We start from the raw sequence: 17400 nt of genomic DNA on the forward strand, positions 1-17400 counted from the left end.
GCTGTACACTCACTACTTTACATTGTAGCAAAGAGTAATTTCTTCAGTGTTGTCACATGAAAAAGATATACACATTATACAATACAGTGCAGTTGTAGTGCAGTTGCTACTACTTTTCTGGTGGTGTACACAGTACACAATACAGTGCAGCCGTAGTGCAGTTGCTACTACTTTTTTGGTGGTGTACACAGTACACAATACAGTGCAGCCGTAGTACAGTTGCTACTACTTTTCTGGTGGTGTACACAGTACACAATACAGTGCAGCCAGCAATTCAGCTGAGAGTTTGAGCTTCTCTGCATCCGCCTTTTGGTGGGGCCAAGGGCTGCCTGCCCTGGCTCTCTGCAGCTCTGGAAGTGCTGGGCAGAGGTGTCAGGGCTGGGCCCAGCCTTTCCTTCTCAAAGCTGGCTGCTCATCTGTCTGATAATTGCCAGCTCCTATCTCTCCACAGTGACTCACCTGTTGATGATATCCTGCTTATCAGTCCTGCCTACTTAAGCTGACCAGTCCACATGATCTCTGCTTTTGCCTTGGTCACATCTCTGGAGACGCTGTCCTGTGTTCCTGTTTAAGACTTACTTGGCTGACATGCCTTCTGGCTCCAGATCCTGCTTGCTGTTCTACTACGCTCATCTCTGGCTCCCGGACGTTTTGGGTTGTCTGACTATTCGTTCCGGTTCCTGAACTCTGGCTATGTTTTGACTACGTTTACTCTGTTTACCTTTTTTATTATTATTAAACTTGTGTGATTTAACTGTACTTCTGTCTCAGTCTGATTCAAGTTTTCTGACAGTAGGCGAAGGCCATGAATTCAGAAGATGCAGTCAATCCACTTGTTGGTAATATTTTTTCCAGATTGGATGAGTAGGATCACCACATGGATCAGTTTGCCATGGCGTTACAAGCGCTCCTGAGTTGCACGGCTCACCTGGAATCTCCCACTGTGGTTGCTCCGGTACAACCTATGTTGCAGGCCGTCCCTGCTGCTGCTGCTCCAGTCTCTGTGCAGGCATCCGCCTCGAGTATTACCTCTATAAGAGGTATCTCTTGTCCACTCCGCTTCTCCAGCAATTTGGGGGCGATCCAATCCAATGCAGAGGGTTTCTCAACCAGGTTGAGATATACTTTGAGATGCTGCCCCAGGCGTTTCCCATGCACAGAAGCAAAGTAGGTTTTGTGATATCTTTGCTTTCTGAGAGAGCCTTGGCCTGGGCAAACCTTCTATGGGAGACACAAAAACCTGTTGTCTTGAGTTACCCTGAGTTTGTGACTTCTTTTAAAAGGGTATTTGATGTTCTCGCACGCTCCTCTTCTGCTGCCAAGTGCCTCATGTCCATCAAACAGAGTACAAGAACTGTTGCTGATTACGCCATTGAATTCCGTAATCTGGCAGCAGAGGTTGCTTGGAACCAGGGGCGGATCCAGGGGGGGGGCAACGGGGCAATTGCCCCCTCCGAAAAAAATGCAGGTGAGTGTCACTGTCACTGTGAGAGAGCCGCCGGGCAGCTCTGTGAGTAAAAGAGCCGCCGGGCGGCTCCGTGAGAGAGAGAGCCGCTGGGCGGCTCTGTGAGTAAAGGAGTCGCCGGGCGGCTCCGTGAGAGAGAGAGCCGCCGGGCGGCTCCGTGAGAGAGAGAGCCGCTGGGCGGCTCCGTGAGTAAAAGAGCCGCCGGGCGGCTCCATGAGAGAGAGAGCCGCTGGGCGGCTCTGTGAGTAAAAGAGCCGCCGGGCGGCTCCATAGGTGACAGAGCCACCGCTGACGTGTTTGTGAGCGGCTGCTGGCCAATCAGGGAGCAGGCGGGCGGGGGAGCAGAGAGATGACATCATCTCTCACCGCCCGCCCTGCATCCCTGCAGTTCCCCCCCCACCATGCAGGCAGCTGCGGCAGCAGAGAGACTACATCATCTCTCTGCTGCCTGTCTCTGGGACACAAGAGACCACCTTAGCAGGTGGCAAGTGACAATCTGCATCTGGTGACAGGCGACATGGCATGTGACAATCTGCAACATGTGGCAGGCGACGTGGCAAGTGACATGCAAGTGACAATCCGCAAACGTGGCAGGCGACGTGGCAAGTGACAATCCGCATCTGGTGACAAGCGACGTGGCAAGTGACAATCCGCAACATGTGGCAGGCGACGTGGCAAGTGACAATCTGCATCTGGTGACAGGCGACGTGGCAAGTGACAATCCGCAACATGTGGCAGGCGACGTGGCAAGTGACAATCTGCATCTGGTGACAGGCGACGTGGCAAGTGACAATCCGCAACATGTGGCAGGTGACGTGGCAAGTGACAATCTGCATCTGGTGACAGGTGACGTGGCAAGTGACAATCCGCAACATGTGGCAGGCGACGTGGCAAGTGACAATCTGCATCTGGTGACAGGTGACGTGGCAAGTGACAATCCGCAACATGTGGCAGGCGACGTGGCAAGTGACAATATGCATCTGGTGACAGGTGACGTGGCAAGTTACACACTCGGGGCTCCCACTGATTCTGCATTATGGTGAGTTAAACTATTTAATTTTTTATAACAATGTAATAATAGTAATAATGCGCTTCAATCATCCTGACACCATAACAACCATGGTGCCGTGATGATTGAAGCGCCAACACCAGCCATTTACCCGATAGATGTACCCCAAAAAAATATATTTTCTGGCAGTGCCCCTCCCGAGACTAGACTCTGGATCCGCCCCTGCTTGGAACAATGAGGCCCTCGTGGCTGCTTTTTCTCATGGTCTCTCGGATACCATCAAGGATGAGATAGCAGCCCGAGACATACCCAAGACTCCCTTTTAAGGGACGCTTGTGGAAGCTTCCTGTACATTTGTCTCCGAACTTTGCAGTCCCACCCTTGCCTCCCTCACTTCCCATGCCTCCTGGTACTGAGTCGGTCTGTGAAGATGAACCCATTGCACTTGGGTTTGGGTTTCACGCGTCTCTCTGCGGATGAGAGAACCCTTAGGAGGAGGGAGAGATTGTGCCTTTATTGTTGCCAGGCAGGTCACTTTTTGAAGTCTTGTCCTACCCGTCCAGGGAACACCTGAACCTTGAGGTCCTGTCACGGACAGACCTTAGGTGGCGTTGTTTCATCCCCAGTTATCTAGAAGGATAAGCTCCTGGTTTCAGTTACCCTTTCTTGGACTGAGTTGTCCGTCAAGATACAGGCTCTAATCGACTCTGGGGCTGCAGGCCTGTTCATTGATGCTGCCTTTGTATCGAAGCATTCGATTCCGCTGCAGCTGCATGACACTCCACTTGCCATTGAGGCTCTTGACGGAAGACCTCTACAGCCTGCCCATGTGACTCATGAGACTGTCCCGTTGTCCATGGTCGTAAGGGCTCTTCACCATGAGATAATCCAATTCCAAATTATTTCCTCACCTAAATTTCCGCTGGTTATTGGTTATCCTTGGTTACAGAGGCACAACCCCTCTTTTGATTGACTCCGTGCTGAGGTTCTCTCCTGGTCGCCACAATGCAGTACGACATGCTTCCAGAAGGTAACCAAGGTCCTGTGCACCTCTTCACTCTCCTCCCTGCCGGAGGAGTACCACGATTTTAGCGATGTCTTTGACAAAGGTCAAGACGGTAGTTTGCCTCCACACCGGTCGTATGATTGCGCAATTGACCTTCAACCTGGTGCCATACCCCCTCATGGCCGGGTTTACCCTTTGTCGGTCTTGGAGGATAAGGCCATGGAAGAGTATGTTGCAGAAGCACTTTCTCAAGGTTTAATTCGCAAATCCTCGTCTCCTGCTGGTGCTGGTTTCTTCTTTGTGAAGAAGAAGAATGGTGAACTGAGACCTTGTATTGATTATAAGGGTCTCATTCGTTTCACGATTAAGAAGTGCCTATCTGATTCCATTGATTACGGAGTTATTTTACCGCCTCAAGGGAGCAACGGTTTTCACAAAGCTTGATTCGAGAGGGGCATGCAATCTCAGGAGGATTAAGGAGGGCGACGAGTGGAAAACTGTGTTTAATACCAGAACAGGCCATTATGAGTAACTTGTAATGCCTTTTGGCCTTTGTAACACCCCGGCAGTTTTCCAGGAATTTATTAACGATGTAATCCGTGATTTGTTGCAGTTATGTGTGGTGGTTTATCTTGATGATATCCTCATATTTTCCTGGAGAGCCACCACACAGTCGTGTGCTTCAGAAGGTGTGCACCTATGAGCACGTGCGAATCACGGACTTTGCGCTTTGGCGCCCAACGGCCTATAAAAGACGCTCCAGGAATGTTGCCCCTTGTGGTTTGATCTGCTTCTGTTCCCTGTGTTCCTGATTCTGTGCCTGTATCCTGTTCCTGTGTGCTTCCTGACCTTGCTTCTGTCTCCGGTCCTGACCTCAGCTTGTTTGACCATGCTTAAGTTACCTGCCTGATTGCCTGTTGCCAAGACCCAGCCTGGGTTCTGACTACTCTCTGCCTGTCGTTTATGCTGTTTACCCTGATGTGCATGACCCGGCTACTCTGACTCCGCGTCTGTCTGCAAACCTGCACCTGCTGACCTACATCCGCTGCTCTGCAAACCTGCACTTGCTGACCTGCATCCGCTGCTCTGCACTTGCTGACCTGCATCCGCTGTTCTGCAAACGCACACCTGCTGTTCTGCATCCGCTGCTCCTGCTTACCTGCGTCCGCTGCTTCCAGTACCAGCTGTTTCAGCTTCCACTTGGCTACACTACTCCAAGTAGTGAGGACCAAACAGGCATCCTTACCTCACCATGCTCTTACCACCATGGTCCCCAAGCCGGGGTCGTACGGGAGGTCTCCCTCCGCACGTCAGGCTCACACCTAAGGTACGTTACAGTATCAAGCTGCCTGCCTGAGCCTGCAGGAGGGACCTCACCTATGAATAACGTCTATCAACACCTCACAGCCCTCATCCAGGTTGGGAAGTCTCTGCAGGGCAGTCACGTCCGAGTGAAAAAGCAGACACAAACTCAGGCCATCTCTGCAGACCCACCTTTGATCCCAACTTCCTCCTTTGGAATGATACTACCTCCTGAGCCTAGGGTGCCTGTTCCTGAGAAGTTCTCTGGGAATCAAAGTGAATTCTGGGCCTTTCGCAACGCATGTGAACTGTACTGTTCGTTGGGCTATGTTATCGCTCTGCTGCAAGGGGAGCCTCAGGCTCACCATCTACTTGAAGTCCGCCATGTAGTTCTGGACTCTTTGCCATCCTTTCTTGATGCCATGGCTCGACGCTATGACGACCATCAGCGGACTTCCACCGCTGAGGCTGCCCTCCACACGCTCCAGCAAGGCGGAGCGGTCGAGGACTATGTGACCAATTTAAGACGCTGGAGCGCAGATACCCAGTGGAATGAGTCAGTCCTTCAGCACCAGTTCTGTCTCGGTCTTTCTGAAAGTTTAAAGAATGAGCTAGCCCGGGTCGGTGTTCTTGATGCTCTGGAGACTTTAATTACTTTGTCTGTCCAGATAGACCACCGACTCCGAGAGCGCAGAACAGAAAGGATTACTTGCCCAGGTTGGATGCTACCCCAGATGCCAGCTCCTGTGTACCCTGCCAGTGTCAGTCCAGTTCCAGTTAAAGCCTCACCTCTTAACCAGACTTTTGTTACTGCCAAGCTGAGGCAGCTTGGACTGATGAAGCATTCCCTGTCTGCCAAAGAACGACTTAGTCGGCAGCAGAATTACCTATGCCTGTATTGTGGAGAAGCCGGTCATTATGTCTCTTCCTGTCCTGCTAAGCTGTGCAAGGTCCTGGCTACCTCTTCTCCCAACTACTCAGCTCCCTCTACCAATGCCACTCATTTTTGTTTTAGACTTTGCAGCACAACAACACATCCCACTCCAACCCAAGGCTCTGGGACTCTCCATCTTCCTGGCGGATGGGTCTGGCATTAAGTCCGGAGTAGTAACCCAGGAAACCCCTCCTTTGCCTGTAATGGATCATAAGGAACTATTAAGTTTGGATGCTATTGCATCTCCTCTGTTTCCAGTCATCTTGGGCCTACCCTGGCTTCAAGTACACAATCCACAGATCGATTGGGGAACCAGAAGTATTATGTTCCAATCAACTTACTGCCTGCTTCACTGCATGCCTTCATGTCCCAGCATCTCTGGTGCCCTGTTATGCCTGGAACCAGATCCAGAGATACGCGCTTCTGTGCCCAAACAATACCATGAGTCCTTGGACGTCTTCAGCAAACAAGGGCCTGAAGTCCTCCCGCCTCATCGTCCATACGACTGTCCAATCGAGCTTCTTCCTGGTGCTGAAGATAGGATCTTCCCCCTATCTGAGCTGGAACTTGGAGTACTGAAAAAGTACGTCTAGGAGAACCTCAAGAGGGGATTCATCCATCCTTCCACTTCTCCAGCTGGGGCAGGAATCTTTTTTGTGGAGAAAAAGGACCATTCTCTTTGGCCCTGTGTGGACTACCAGGAATTAAATAAAATCACGGTCAAGAACCGGTACCCTCTGCCCCTGGTACCTGAACTTTTTCAAAGACTCAGGACTTCCTCTGTATTTACCAAGTTAGACCTGTGGGGGGCGTACAACCTGAACCGCATCCGTGCAGGGGATGAATGGAAGACCACTTTTCGTACCAGGTTTGGCCATTACGAATATCTAGTAATTCCTTTTGGACTATGTAACGCCCCTGCCACCTTTCAGCATCTAGTCAATGACATTTTCAGAGACTGTCTGGACATTTATGTAGTTGTTTATCTAGATGATATTTTGATTTTTTCCACTTCTCTTGAGCAGCATCGGGAACATGTCAAGAACGTACTCTGTCGTCTCTGCCAACATGGACTGTACACAAAACCAGAAAAGTGTGAATTCGAGCGACAGAGTATCCAGTTCCTTGGCCTAGTGATCTCAACAGAGGGATTCAAGATGGACCCACAGAAGGTTTTATCCATTCTGGATTGGCTTGCACCTTCAGACAAGAAGGGGGTGCAGCGCTCTGTTGGCACCGCTAACTTTTTTCAGAGGTTCATCAAGGGATTCTCCGCTAATATTTCCCCAATTACACAGGTGACCAAGCAAAATGTCCAGTTCCATTGGACTTCCAAGGCACAGGCTGCCTTCACAAACTTAAAAGGACTTTTTACGTCTGCTCCTATTCTGAGTCACCCTGATCCTGCTCTTCCTTATCTTCTTGAGGTAGACGCCTCAGAGGCAGCGGTTGGAGCAGTCATCTCCCAACGCCAGGGTCTCAAGGACTTGATGTACCCTTCTACTCCGTAAGCTCACCCCATCCAAGAACAACTATGAAGTTGGGGACCGGGAGCTTCTGGCCATTAAATCTGCCCTTGAGGAGTGGAGGTACCTGTTGGAGGGAGCAGCACACCCTATACTCATTTACACAGACCACAAAAACCTGGAGTATCTGAGAGCTGCCAAACGTCTGAAACCACGCCAGGTACGATGGGCATTATTTTTCTCTAGGTTTTTGTTCCATATAACTTACCGGGCAGGCTCCAAAAATACCAAACCAGATGCCCTTTCCCGCATGTTTGATGATCTGAAGGAAGTGTCAACTCCAGATACCATCCTATCGGAAGGTAACTTCTTACTTTTGCAAACTAGTCTAATGTCTGGCTTGAAGCAAGCTTCTACAGGTGTGTCTGGTCCCTCTGGAGTTACTCTGTTACCCAAGGATGGGTTACTTTGGAAAGATAACAAAATTTTTGTGCCTGGAAAGGTTCGAGTCACAATGTTAAACTTGTGCCATGATCATGCCCTGGCAGGCCATTTCGGAATACGTAAAACTTTGGAACTAGTTCAATGCACGTTTTGGTGGCCAGATCTTGAAAGAAATTGCAGGGAATATACAAGTTCATGTGCCACCTCTATCCATAGCAAGACCAGTAGAAGCAAGGCCTGGGGTCTGCTCAGACCCTTACCAGTCTCTGACCATCCCTGGAAAATGATTGCCATGGATTTTTTAGTGGAACTTCCCCCGTCAGAAGGTTGCTCAGCCCTTTTTGTAGTGGTTGACCGTTTATCTAAAATGGCCCACTTCGTGCCTCTGAAAAGCATGCCCTCTGCCATGGAAACTGCCCAGGTCTTCATTAAGGAGGTAGTAAGGCTACATGGGGCACCTGCGGACATTGTTTCAGATAGAGGGGTGCAGTTCACCTCTCGCTTCTGGAAGGCTTTGTGTAAGGTCCTGAAAATTGAACTGTCCATGTCCTCGGCCTATCATCCCCAAACTAATGGGCGAACCGAGAGGACGAATCAAATGCTCGAACAATACCTCCGATGCTTCATCACCTTTGTTCAAGATGACTGGGTAGCAATACTACCCCTGGCAGAATTTGCCTTCAATAACGCTTGTCATTCGGCTACAGGTCAGTCTCCGTTTTACGCCAGCTACGGGTTCTTCCTACCTGATCGCATTCTTGATTCATCAGTCCCAGCAGTCCAGAGTATCGTTGATTTCCTGTACCGTAACAGCAAGATATTGCAGGAAGCCATGACCAGGGCACAAGCAGCAAGTAAAAGGATGTTTGACAGGAAGAGGAGAGGGGAATTATGCCTGCAACAGGGCGACCAAGTATGGTTATCTACTACCAACCTTAAGATGACTTGCCCCGCAAGGAAACTGGCACCCAAATTCAATTGGTCCCTTCCCAGTAAAACAAAAATTAAATGAGGTCTCATATGAACTTGCCTTACCAGAGTCGGTAAAGAACCACCCAGTATTTCACCCGGTTATTGAAACCTGCAGTGCCCGATCCCTTCCCAGACAGGGGATCAGGACCGCATGAACCTGTGATCATTGACGGAGATAAGGAGTTCAGGGTGGAGGCCGTCTTGGACTGCCAAAGAAGAGGGAACCAGCTTCAATTCTTGATCAAGTGGAAGGGGTATGGTCTGGAGGAGAACTCCTGGGAACCCCAACAGAACCTTCACACCCAAGAATAAATTCAGGCCTTTTTTCACAGTCAGCCCCAGAAAAGAGTTCTCTTGGGCACCGGGAGGTCGCCCTTAAGGGGGGGAACTGTCAGGGACATACTGCCCGTTCCAGAAGGCGTGCGCCTATGCACACGCACGAATCACAGACTTCACGCATGAATGTGCGCATGCGCCTGTGCTAGACACGCTTTGGCGCCCAACAGCCTATAAAAGACGCTTCAGGAATGTTGCCCCTTGCGGTTTGATCTGCTTCTGTTCCCTGTGTTCCTGATTCTGTGCCTGTATCCTGTTCCCGTGTCTTCCTGACCTTGCTTCTGTCTCTAGTCCTGACCTCGGCTTGTTTGACCCTGCTTAAGTTACCTCCCTGATTGCCTGTTGCCAAGACCCAGCCTGGATTCTGACTACTCTCTGCCTGTCGTTTATGCTGTTTACCCTGATGTGTATGACCCGGCTAGTCTGACTCCGCTTCTGTCTGCAAACCTGCACCTGCTGACCTGCATCCGCTGCTCTGCAAACCTGCACTTGCTGACCTGCATCCACTGTTCTGCAAACCTGCACCTGCTCATCTGCATCTGCTGCTCCTGCTAACCTGTATCCGCTTTTCCAGTACCAGCTGTTCCAGTTTCCACTTGGCTATGCTACTCCAAGCAGTGAGGACCAAACAGGCACCCTTACCTCACCGTGCTCTTACCACCACTGTCCCCACTCCAATGGTCTCTAAGCCGGGGGCATACGGGAGGTCTCCCTCCACATGTCAGGCTCACACCTAAGGTACGTTACAGGACGGTAACCCACAGAGTTGGTCTCTGAAGTCCATTAAGGCCTTTGAGAGTCTCAAGGCTGCCTTTGTTTCGGCTCCTGTGTTGGCACATCGTGATCCTACATTACCTTTTATCCTTGAGGTTGATGCTTCTGAGACTGGTGTTGGCGCCCTTCTGTCTCAACGTCCTACCTCTGAGAGCGCTATGCATCCTTCTGGCTACTTTTCCATGAAATTGTCACCTGCAGAGTGCAATTACGAGATTGGTGACAGAGAGCTGTTGGCGATCATTTTAGCCCTGTAAGAATGGAGACATCTCCTCTAAGGAACTACTGTGCCGGTTCTCATTCTTACTGACTATAAATATCTCACATTCTTGTCTGAGGCTAAACGCCTCTCTCCCAGAAGGGTGCGATGGGCTCTTTTCTTGTCAAGTTTCAATTACATTGTCTCATTCTTACCAGGTACTAAGAATGTAAGGGCTGACGCCTTGTCACGACAATTTTCCTCCACTTCCAAGTTGGAGTCGGTTCCGGCTCCTGTGATTCCTCCTGATCGTATTCTGGCTACGGTTCGCACTAGTCTCACTTCTCCTTTGAGTGACAAAATTCTTGCTGCTCAGGTCCATGTGCCTCCTGAGAAACCTTGTGACCGTTGCTTTGTCCCAGAGAGTCTCCGTACTTCCGTGCTCCAGGCTTACCATTCTCTCAAGGCAGCTGGCCACCCTGGGAAGAATCAACTCGTTTATACCATTTCCCAACAATTATGGTGGCCTAGTCTACGTGCTGATAAAACTGCCTTTGTAGCTGCCTGTTCCGTTTGTGTAAGACTCCACAACACCTTCCAGTGGGCCTCCTACAACCCATACCCAATGGAGAGAGGCCCTGGACCCACCTGTCCATAGATTTCATTGTGGAGTTACGCAACTCCCAAGGCAACACAGTTATCCTTATGGTGGTTATTCTAAAAGGAAAAATTTGCGCTAGGTGTAAATTGTTGTAAAGAAATATAAATCTATGAAAAAATATATATATTGTGCTCAAGTGTACAAAAAATAAATCTATGAAGAAATATCCTGCAGCTATACGCTATAACCCTGATAGGGGGCACCACTAAAAATGTATATAAAGAGCGCAGCGCTGGATTTAAATATACAGTGAAAGATATACAGTGAAAAATATTTAAACAGTGAAAAATATTTTGTTATGTGCAAATAAAACTGTGCACATTAATCACCAAAATAATGTCCATAAATTAAACACAACCAAAATATGATTAAACGTCCATGAAACACGTGAAACACCACTCTGGATATCTGACTTCCACCACTGTGAGACCCGTCACCAGAAAGATTAAAGGCTTACCGGACCGCCTTTTAAAAAAGGCATGAATCAATCACCGCTATGGATGCTATCCCTCTCATGGATGGATCCTGCTGTGAAGCACTAGATGGTTGATTGTTTTTTTGATTGTTTTTTCTGACATAGAAAAAACAATCAGGAACCAATAATTTACTACACCATCGGAGCATTTCTTCCTTTCTTTTTGGATATCTATACCACTGGGATCGGCGTTCCTCCATGGCTGACTGATTTGAGATCAACCATCTAGTGCTTCACAGCAGGATCCATCCATGAGAGGGATAGCATCCATAGCGGTGATTGATTCATGCCTTTGTTAAAAGGCGGTCCGGTAAGCCTTTAATCTTTCTGGTGACGGGTCTCACAGCGGTGGAAATCAGATATCCAGAGTGGTGTTTCACGTGTTTCATGGACGTTTAATCATATTTTGGTTGTGTTTAATTTATGGACATTATTTTGGTGATTAATGTGCACAGTTTTATTTGCACATAACAAAATATTTTTCACTGTTTAAATATTTTTCACTGTATATCTTTCACTGTATATTTAAATCCAGTGCTGCGCTCTTTATATACATCCTTATGGTGGTTGACCGGTTCTCAAAGATGTGTCATTGTATTCCACTTAAGAAGTTGCCCACTACTAAGGAACTGGCTTCCATTTTTGCTCGGGAGATCTTTCACTTACATGGGCTACCCAAGGTGATTGTCAGTGTAGTCACTGACAGGGGTAGTCAGTTTGTGTCCCAGTTCTGGGGAGCCTTTTGTGCACAGTTGGGAATTCAGCTTGCTTTCTCCTCTGCGTATCACCCGCAGTCTAATGGGGCCGCAGAACAAGCAATTCCTACGTTGCTATATTTCTAACCATCATAACAACTGGTCAGACCTATTACCATGGGCAGAGTTTGCTCACAACAATGCCTTGAATTCTGCTTACCGATTGTCCCCGTTTATGGCGAATTATTGTTTCCAACCTTCCATGTTGCCTGACTCGTTTGTTCCGTAGAGTATTCCTGCGTTAGAGGAGCATCTTGGTGGTCTACGTTCCACTTGGGCACAAGTCCAGGAGGCTTTGCGTCATGCTAATGATAGGTACAGACTCCATGCTGACCGCAGACGCCTGCCTGCGCCTTCCTACCAAGTTGGGGACAGGGTCTGGCTGTCGTGTCGCAACCTCTGACTTTGTGTTCCCTCACTGAAGTTCGCACCTTGGTTTATTGGACCTTTCCGTATTCTTCGCAGGATTAACCCTGTGGCTTACGCATTAGACCTTCCTTCTAATATGCATATTTCAAATGTATTTCATGTCTCCTTATTAAAACCTTTGGCCTGCAACCGCTTTACCACCTTTGTGCCACGTCCTCACCCTGTACAGGTTGAGAACCATGAAGAGTATCAAGTACAGTCTATTGTAGACTCCCGTAGGTTCCATAGGCGCATACAGTACCTGGTGCATTGGAAAGGGTACGGTCCGGAGGAACGCTCTTGGGTCTCATCCTCGGACGTACATGCCCCTGTCCTCCTCCGTGATTTCCATAGACGTTTTCCCCTCAAGCCTGGTGGTCATCCGAGGGGGAAGGGTCATTGATGAGAGGGTACTGTCAGGGCTGGGCTCAGCCCTTCCTTCTCTGAGCTGGCCGCTCAGCTGTTGGCTAATTGCCAGACCCATCTCTCTCCACAGTTACACAGCTGTTGATGATCCTGCTCGTCAGTCCTGTCTACTTAAGCCGTCCAGTCCAGAGGAGCTCTGTCTTCGCCTTGGTCACATCACAAGAAACTATCTCCTGCTTTCCTGTTTAAAGACTGGCTTTGCTGACATCCCTTCTAGCTCCAGATCCTGCTTGCTGTTCCACTATTTCGATCCCTGTCTTCTGGCTTGGCTTACTATCCGTTCCAATTACTGAACTTTGGCTATGTTTTGACTAAGTTTGTTCTTTTCACTTTTATTATTAAACAAGTGTGATTTAACTGTACTTCCGTCTCAGTCTGATTTCATGGTTTCTGACAGGTTGCCACCTCCGGAGGGGAATGTCCAGGGCCCCAATTTTGTATTTGTCGCAGATGAGGCCTTTGCTCTTGGGGAACATCTCATGAGGTCGTTCCCCATAAGGAACATGACCCCAGAGCAGAGAATTTTTAACCTGTTACCGACCGCACTATAGCCGAATGACGGCTATAGTGCGGCTCAATAACTCGATAAATGTCAACACTGCAGGGTCACTGGAAGTTCAGCGCTCTCCTCTCCTCACACCGATACAGCGTGAGTGGAGAGGAGAGCGATTGAATGCCATACTGTGAGTTGTGATTATTATAATTGTGCCCAGCAGTGCCCCCACTGTGCCACCTCTGTGCCACACCAGTGCCACCAGAGCCACACCAGTGCCACTACAGTGCTCATCTGTGCCACACCAGTGCCACCAGTGCCCATCAGTGCCATCAGTGCCCATCAGTGCTCATCTGTGCCACATCAGTGCCGCCTGTGTCCATCAGTGCCGCCTGTGCCCACCGGTGCCACCTGTTCCCACCAGTGCCACCTGTGCCCATCAGTGCCACCACAGTGCTCATCTGTACCATCAGTGCCACTACAGTACAATCAGTGCCACTACAGTGCCAATCTGTGCCACCTGTGCCCATCTGTGTCACTACCGTGCCAATCTGTGCCACTACCATGCCCATCTGTGCAACTCATTAGTGCCACTACAGTGCCCAGTAGTGCACATCAGTACTCTGCAGTGCAGCCTCACCAGCACCCAGCAGTTTAGCCTCACCAGTATGGCAAAAAAAATTTTTACCAGTGAGGAGGCCTACCAGATTCTCAGCCTAAGCGACGAGAGCAGTGGAAAGCTCTCTGAGTCTCAGTCAGACTCTGATTCGGCCTATGAACCTGTTACAAGCAGTGGGTCTTCTACAGAGGAAGAGGAACGTGTTCCCATGAAAAGAAGGCGTTCTGGCATGGAGCAGCAGCCTACTACCAGCAGCGCAGGGCCGTCCACCTCAAGTGCAGTGCCGTCCACCTCAAGCGCAGTACCACTGCAACAAAGGCCAAGCACCAGTAGGGTGTCATCTCAGCCCCAAAGGGATAGGGGCCATGCCAGCCTTCCCTATGCCCTTCAAAACCCCCTGTGGTTTCCACCTAATTCCAGAGCAGCAAAAATCCCCCCTTTCACCACCCAGCCAGGTGTCCAGGTGAACACCGATGATTTTGCCATGCTTGATTTTTTCATTTGATTTTCACCGAAGACTTACTATCGTCCATTGTGTCCCAGTGCAACCTCTATGCACAGCAGTACATAGTAAGCAACCCTGGCTCTAGTTAAGTCCCTTTGAGTGGAGAGAGCTTACTGTAGAGAAATTAAAAATTTTTTTAGGCTTAACTTTTACTATGGGACTCACCCAAAAAAACAAATTGTACTCCTATTGGTCTACCAACCCCATCCACCACATGCCACTCTTCTCATCCATTAAGATCAAGATACCTTATGATCATGCGGTTCCTCCACTATAATGACAACACCCAGTGCCCTCCCCGAATTGACCCAGCTTTTGACAAATTATTTAAAATTCGGCCACTCCTAAATTATTTCTCAGAAAAATTCCCCCAGTTATATACCCCCGACCAGAATATATCTGTGGATGAGTCCCTTGTAAAATTCTCAGGCAGGCTGGGCATCAAACAGTTTATTCCCAGCAAAAGGGCCCGATATGGGGTTAAAATGTACAAACTTTGTGACCGAGCCACGGGGTACATTTACGCCTTCCTGTTGTACGAAGGGAAGGACTCCTAACTGCATCCCCCTGAATGTCCAGAGTATATTGGAGCCAGCGCAAAGTTGTCTGGGAGCTTGTCTATCCACTCCTTGGAAAGGGATACCATCTTTATGTGGATAATTTTTATACAAGCTTGCCCCTCTTCTGCAATCTTCGGAGGGACACCCCAGCATGTGGTACAGTAAGAGCCAATAGAAAGGGCTTCCCGCAAAAACTCGTCAATGAAAGGCTTCAATGAGGGGAGACGGCGTCTTTGCAAAACCAGAAGCTATTGGCTGTCAGAAACCAGTTTGTATCTATGACTATAATTTGTTTATGGGGGGAGTGGACTTCAGTGTTTAGATGATTGAACCCTACTTTCCCACAAGAAAATCCTGTCATTGGTATAAAAAAGTGTCCATTTATTTTTTCAGTTTGGCTATGTATAACACATGTTATTTACCAAAAATCTACTGAGACCCCAATATCCTATCTGCACTACCAGGAACAAGTAATCTCCGCCCTTTTGTACCCTGAAAGTCCACCAGAAAATATTCACTCTGATTCCGTGAGAAGACTCCACAAACGCCACTTTCCTGAGAAAATCCCCCCGTGAAACAGGCCACAGATGTCAGAAGAAATGCCGGGTGTGCTCCAGAGGAGGAATTAGAAGAGACACTACGTATTATTGTCCCCAATGTCCTTTCCTAACCAGGCCTCTGCATAGGTGAATGTTTCTGCCGTTACCATACTTCTGTATATTATTAGGGAAGTATGGTAAACGTAATTCTCATTTCCTGTCATTTTCCTCCACACCCTTTATGCCACTGCACTGAACTGTACATACCTCTGCCTTCTCCGGAACCGAACCTGGCCTGTTATACGACCAAGCTTCTGCCTAACGATAAACATAGCTCTGCCTTCTCCAGAACTAACCCTGGCCTGTTATTTGACCACGCTTCTGCTTAACGCTAAACTGTACCTACCCCTGCCTGCTCTGGAAATGACCCTGGACTGTTTGACCATGTTTTTTGCCTGCCTCTTGGACTGATCATTTACCCTGCTATGCTAGTGGGAACACAGGGGTCTCACATATGTGAGGGGCTCCAGAAATGTTTTTCTGGATGAGGAAAACTAATTTTTTAGTTTTCTCATTCCCAGATTAGGGACTGGAGACTTGGAGGCTTCAAAGAGATTTGGGTGGGAGAAGCCTCTACCCCTGTCCCCATTCTTTCCTGGCCTGCTACTTGGACCATGTTCCTGCTTACTACCAGGGCCAATATTTTGGCACTGCTGGCAATGTCTCTACTTGCACTGACCCTGGACTGTATATGGACAGTATCCCTGCCTATACTGACTATGGACAATATTTCTGCCTGCTGCCTGGACAATTCCATTCATTGTCGCTGACCACATCCCTGTCTGCTTCCTGGATCAGGGCTCTCCTCCTGTGGACAACTGCACTACTAAAACCACAGGTAATCTTTTCTTTATCCTTTGCTCAGCAGAATGTTTTAGGGTATAATTCTTAGTATTTTCATACTATGTGTTAGAAATATGAAGGGCCTTCAAAAATGTGATAACATTTAAGGAAATTAGATGTGTAATGTATGCTCCTAGAACGCCTGAATGTGCTACTTCAATGTTGGGCCTCTGTATGTGGCCAGGCTGTGTAAAAGTATCACACATGTGGTATCGCCATACTCAAGAGGGGTAGCAGAATATATTTTGGGGCATCATTTGTGGAATGTACATGCCATGTGAGAGAAATAACCTGTTATAATGACAATTTGGTGTGAAAATAAAAAATAAAAATAAAAAAAATCTTCATTTTGCAAAGAATTGTGGGAAAAAATTACAACTTCAAAAAACTAACCATGCCTCTTACTAAATACCTTGGAATGTCTACTTTCCAAAAAGAGGTGATTTGGGGGGTATTTGTACTTTCCTGGCTTGTTAGGGTCTCAAGAAATGAGATAGGCCTCAGTACATCAGGTGTGATCAGATGTGATCAATTTTCAGTGATTGGCACCATAGCTTGTAGACTCTATAACTTTCACACAGACTAAATAATATCCACTAAAAATTACTTGTTTGCAAAATGTAATAATAGAAATGAAGCTAAATACATTTTTTTACAAAATGTTCGGTCTTTTTTCATTTATAGCACAGAAGATAAAAAAACAGAGGTGATCAAATACCACCAAAAGAAAGCTCTATTTGTGTGAAAAAAGGACGAAAATTTCATATGGGTACAGTGTTGCATGACTGAGTAATTGTCATTCAAAATATGAGAGCACTGAAAGCTGAAAATTGGTCTGGTTAGGAAGGCCCAGTGGTCAAGTGGTTAATTACCGGCTGTCACATGCCAGAAGAGTGGTGGAGAATGCCTTTGGCATCATGGCAAGCCGGTTCAGGATCTTTCTAACGTCTATCAACCTAGCCAAATACAAACTGAACCATGTTGTGTTGAGCTGCTGCATTCTCCACAACTACCTAAGAAAGAATGCAGCCAGCTATCTGGCCTCAGTTTCGACTGAGGCCGACTTGGCATTGGATACAGCAGCGATGACGGCTATTAAAAGTGGCCGTCCTGGCTTACCACCTCAAAGCACCTGAAAAGTCAAAAATA

This window comes from Aquarana catesbeiana, linkage group LG04 (assembly GCF_042186555.1).
Source record: "Aquarana catesbeiana isolate 2022-GZ linkage group LG04, ASM4218655v1, whole genome shotgun sequence".
NCBI lineage: Eukaryota > Metazoa > Chordata > Amphibia > Anura > Ranidae > Aquarana > Aquarana catesbeiana.